Genomic DNA, 5,973 nt, shown 5'->3' on the forward strand with positions numbered 1-5,973 from the left:
TCCGTTAACCTCCTTAATCACAACTTATTTCCACATTATGACTCATTTTCCCTGCTTCTAAAGTGTTGTTGGATACACCACTGTCCTCTAAAGACTTAAATTGGAATGGGAAACCATAAATTGGATGTTCAAAGGAGCAGGGTCAGAAACCAGAGGCAGGTCTGCACAGGGCAGAGTTTGGGACTCTGGATGATGGATGGGGTAAGAACGTATGATGAGGAGAAAGGAATCAACAGTGGGGTGTGGCAATGGATGACAGAATAGCAACATTTGGATGCTAATTGGCAGAAAAAATAACTTGGTTATCTGACTGACGAACAATGCCTGTGGTGAGGGGCCCCATTGGTCGAGGCACATGTGTGTGTTGAGAATGGTTATACCTGTTGAGGGAGTTATTCCTGCTTGTTTATCCTGTGATATTATATCTGAATGGTTATTTCAGATGATCCTATCTGTAATAATGTATTTATTATCATAGAAATTGTGAGATTATGTCCTTAACTGAATCAGGCTTGAAGTCATGGTGCCTTTATCAAGTTATCGTGGTCATTCATCAGTTTGTATTTTAAAGCAAGATTTTGGTGAATGATATTTGCCACTTGATTGTACCTGCGTAAGTAATCAGATTGAGTTCAACTGCTGCAGGATCCTGGAATGTGTTGGATTGTGTCTGGTTTCTCTTGGCATTTTCTGCATTTAGTGTCTTGTTTGCTTGTATTGCATGTATTTCAGATTTTTTTCTTTTTCTTAAACACCTTGTCCTGTATTTCTGCAAGGAACTCCTCTGTTTTTGGGAAGAGGTCTCCAACTCTCAGTCAGGTGCTCGGTGCTTCCTTGTCACCATCTAGTCTGCTCAGATCGTTGGGATGTCTCCCATGGAGGGTCATACTCATCCCACTGGTTAATGTTTTCTTCCAGAGTGATGATTCATTTTTCTGAGTTGGCCTCTCATGTACGTGTTCTGGTCTGTATTTCTTATCACAATTGCATATACACACATGGAGTGCTGAATCCAGTTCATTTTTGATGAAAATATATATACCTAGAAGTTTTATCTGACTGTTGTGTGATTTCTTTTTATTTCATGTGTATCATTTCTCTTCTTCCTCTTGTCCAAGGTAGTGTTAATCTAAGTGAGTTTGAGTGTAAATAGTCTTTTCTAAAGCTTTCTTAAGTTCTTGTTTATCGTTCTAAATTTTACTGATTGAAATGCGACCAAGATACTTTTATTTAAAAAAAATTCAGTGTCGGTATTGATGAAAGTGTTTATTGCCTGTGTTGTATTTGTTAATTATTGAGCTCTATTTGGTAGTTTTTTTAAAGCCTTGGACTAAATTTTGTCAAAGGTTTTCCCTATTCCGCACTACTTACTATTTTCTTTGCTTGTTGATATTCCAGAGATGTGGGTATCAAGAGTCCTGGTGAAGGGTCTTGGCCTGAAATGTTGATTCCCATCCATAGATGCTGCCTGACATGCTGAGCTCCTCCAGCACTTTGTGTGTAGTTCTCTAGATTTCTAGCATCTGCAGGTCCTCTTGTTTCCCAGATACTTATGTTTCTTGAAAGAACAAACCAAGAACAAGCTAGTAGTGGGGTTGTGTGACTCTGTTGGTGAAATATTAAATAAAATCATTAGAAAGAGGTGGCATAGGGTTGGAAGGTGTAGAATCTGTGGGTAGAATTAAGGAACAGCAAATGTTAAAAAAAAACCCTGATGGGAATTGTACAGAGACTTCCAAACAATAGTAAGAATGAGGTCCACAAATTACAATGGGAAATAGAAAATGAGTGCCAAAAGGGCAATGTTACAATAGTCATTGGGGATTGTCATGCAGGTGATTAGGAAAATTAGGATGGTGTTGGTCTCAAGAGGAGGAATTTCCTCGAATGCCGACAAGTTGCTTTTTTTAGAGCAGCTCGTGGTTGAGCTCGCTTGGGGATCAGATATACTGGATTATTGTAATGAACTGGAATTAATTAGGTCACTGAAGTCCAAAGAACACTTAGGGGCAAGTGCTCTTAATATGATCAAATTCACCCCTACATTAGAGAAGGAGAAGCTAAAGTCAGATGTGGAATAAAGAGAATTAGAGAGGCATGAGAGAAAAATTGGTCAAAACTGATTTTAAAAGAACACGGGCAGGAAAGATAACAAAGCAGCAATGGCTGGAATTTTTGGAAGCAATTTGGAAGGCACAGTATATATACAGTGGCATGCAAAGGTTTGGGCACCGCGGTCAAAATTTCTGTTCCTGTGAATAGCTAAGCGAGTAAAAGATGACCTGATTACAAAAGGCATAAAGTTAAAGATGACACATTTCTTTAATATTTTAAGCAAGATTACATTTTTAGTTCCATCTTTTACAATTTCAAAATAACAAAGAAGGAAAAGGGCCAGAAGCAAACGTTTGTGTGCCCTGCATTGTCAGTACTGAGTAACACCCCCTTTGGCAAGTATCACAGCTTGTAAACACTTTCTGTAGCCAGCCAAGAGTCTTTCAGTTCTTGTTTGAGTAAATGTCTGGGTTCAGTCATAAGTAGCAAAGTACTAACTGTGGAAATTACAAATCAGAATATTATTAGAGTCACAGAGAGCAGCAGCACTGAAACAGGCCGCTCTGCCCTTCTAGTCCATGCCGACCTGTTTTTGTTGTTACTGCCTAGTTCCTGCTACGTGCACCAGAGCCTCCATACACCTCCCACCCACGTCCTCACCCAAATTCCTCTTTAGCGTCTAAATCAAACCCACATTCTCCACTTCCACTGGCAGCTCACTCCACACTCTCACCAACCTCTGAGTGAAGAATTCCCCGAAAATAATTCACTTTCACCCTGAACGTATGTCCAATGTCAGGGTGAGAGGGAGGACGGGGCAGAGAGGGAAGACAGTAAGGGGAGGGGGTGGTCAAATGCAGAGAGAGAAACAGAGCAGAGAGATTATACTGAATATCTTTCAGAAAAAGTAATTGAACTTGCTGCAAACCTACTCTCCATATCCTGTACATTCTTAACCAAATTATTGATCTAGATGACAATAATGGTTGACGTCCAAAGTAAATGTTATTATCAGAGTACATATATGTCACCACATACAACCCTGAGATTGTTTTTCCTACAGGAATGCTTAGCAAATCTATAGAATAGTAACAGGATCAATGAAAGATCAAGTGGAGCATAGAATTCAACAAACTGTGCAAATGCAAATATAATTAAATATCAATGAATAATGAGAGCAATGGGGTGTAACCCTGGGGAACCTCACTAGGCCCGGGCCTCGAGTCCAATGAACAGCCTCCCACCATCACTCTCTGCTTCCTACCATCAAGCCAACTGTGCATCCAGTGAGCCAGCTCTCCCTGGATCCCGTGTGATCTGACTTTCCACAACAACTTACCATGTGAACGTTATCAAAGACCTCACTGATGCCCATATCGGCCCCGATCCTGGGACAGAGGTGTCACCGATCAGAGGGCATAGATTTAAGCAGAGGATGAAGAGGTTTAGAGAGATCTGAGGAAGAGATTTGTCACTCAGAGGGTAGCTGAAATCTGGAACACACTGCCCGAGGTGGTGGTGGAGGCAGGTCCCTTCACAACATTTACGAAGTGGATGAGCATTGAAACTGCCGAGATACAGTCAGCTATGAACCAAGTGCTGATAAATGGGACCAGTGTAGACAGTGAGTGGATGGTCAGAAAAGGTATGGCCGGCCGAAGGCCTGTTTCCGTGCTGTGTGATCCACCACTCCGGACATGCTAAATTAACGATGGTGGCACCACAAGGCATTGATTTCAAAACTCCACACCCCTCACCAACCTGAAGTAAACCAGACTGAACCCCTTTGTCACCACTGGGAGTATCTGTTTCTGTTAAGGTAACATAGAGATTGGTCAGTTCTGCTAAACAACTGGCAATTGATGAAGTTCCTGTGTCGTCTTCCATTAATATTGCTTCCTTACAGCTAAGCTAATCCTCTCACTGTGTCAGAATCAGTGATTAAATCCGGCACCAAACACTGTGTTTTCATCCCTGCACGTTGAAACTGGAACCATCTAACTGAGGGTCTGATGGAGACATAACCCCTGTCCTCTGCACATGTGATCACATCTCTCCTGCTTCTAACATTTAAAATACCCTCAGAATGGTTTTCTGATTCAGTCTGAAGGTTATGGTACATTCAGCTCATCGTCAGACCTGACAAACCATGTCTTCCCGCAGCTGGTTCCACCTGTTGGTGTGTCCTCTTTCCTCCACCTCCAGGGAAGCTGCATCTCTACACCAACTCCTCACTTGAGGCGACTGTCTATACCCGTGACACAGGAAATCACATCTCCGTCACTCTATTCCAGCTGCTACCATCTGGGAAGCGGTACCGCAGCATAAAAGCCAGGACCAACAGGCTCTGGGGCAGCTTCTTTCACCAGGCCATCAGACCGATGAACTGGCGCTGACTTGAACGTACTCTATATTACATTGTCTGTTTTAATTATTATAAACTATTATAAATTACTATGATTGCACGTTGCACATTTAGTTGGAGACATGACGTAAAGATTTTTACTCCTCATGAATGTATGAAATAAAGTCAATTCAATTCAATTCCTGATTCCATTCCTGACCTGCTCGCCTCTGGGTATCCTCCGTCAACAAGCTCCTTCCTCAGTCTCCATCTGTGAGGTTACAAAAACAAAACAAAAAAAAATTAAAAGATCTACTAGACAGCTCCTGTACCCCTTTACCCCTGAACATGTTCTCCTGTTAAAACTGTTTCCTCAGCCCCTTCCCGATTCCCTTTCCCTTTCAGACTCCCGATATCCCAGCATATCCGAATTCACTGTAAGGACATTTATACCTCACAGGAGGATGTGGAAACCCGTGTACTCTGATGCACTGGTCACTGACACACCCTCCCCCTTCCCAATTTGCACTCGCAGCCCATGACGGTGACAGCTGTCCTTGACTCTGGGACTCTGTAACACACAATCTTATAACTCATAATCTTGTGAACAGCAATCTTAGACAGTCATTAATATGAAGAGAGGATTGTTTCCTGAAAGGACACGCGAGCTAAGCTGTCTGATCCAGTTCACCAGATCGTCCCTTGTTTACAACTTAATTTGTCTCGGGACCATCCTCCCCGTATCACGGAATGTCCAATCATCCCACTTTCTCCCAACAGAACCCATCCCGCCTACAACCCCACACCCACACTCCACTCATAACCTCTACCCACACACACAGACAGAGCCCATTCTCCCCAAACCCCTTGGAGAACCACAAGGAATTGATCCCACAGCCCTGGCTCGGTCGCAAAGTTAAAACCGGGGCTGAGGAGAGCCTGGAGCCCACAGCCACCCGGCAGAGCTCGGGCCAGGCCCTTTCTCACTGCTACCGGCCGCCGATTTACACAAACCCGACATCAGCCCCTGCGCACCGCCGCTCGGACTATCCCAGAGTTGCGACGCATAGTGTCGGCAGCGCGCCTGCGCATCTCGCTATGGTGTAGATACTGGCCGGGGGTCCCCACAGCGCCACCACTGGCAGGAGCCGGAGGGACAGCGCAGAGAGCTCGGCCAATCGGCTCTTTCACTGGGACACGCTGAACTCCCCAACAACTCCATCTAGCTGGAATGTAATGACCAACAAATATAATTCCTGTCAGCGATTAGCTGTCTGAGTGATTCGATGACTTTTAGAGGAAGGGGTATCTATGGCCCACATTGTCAGGGTGTTAGTTTACCAGGAGACAAAGGCGCTGCCTGAGGATCTCAGTGGGTCGGGCAGCATCTGTGGAGGGAAATGGACCGTTAACATTTCAGGCCGAGACCCTCCCTCTGGACTGAGAGTGGACGGGAAATAGTCAGAGAAAAGAGGTGAGGGGTGGGGATGGGGCAAGAGCTGGAGAGTGAGAGGTGGATCCAGGTGAGGGGGGAGGTGGGAAGGTGGAACTAGTGACAAGGGTGGGAGGTGAGT

The sequence above is a fragment of the Hemitrygon akajei genome, unplaced genomic scaffold (genome assembly GCF_048418815.1).
Source record: "Hemitrygon akajei unplaced genomic scaffold, sHemAka1.3 Scf000041, whole genome shotgun sequence".
Lineage (NCBI taxonomy): Eukaryota > Metazoa > Chordata > Chondrichthyes > Myliobatiformes > Dasyatidae > Hemitrygon > Hemitrygon akajei.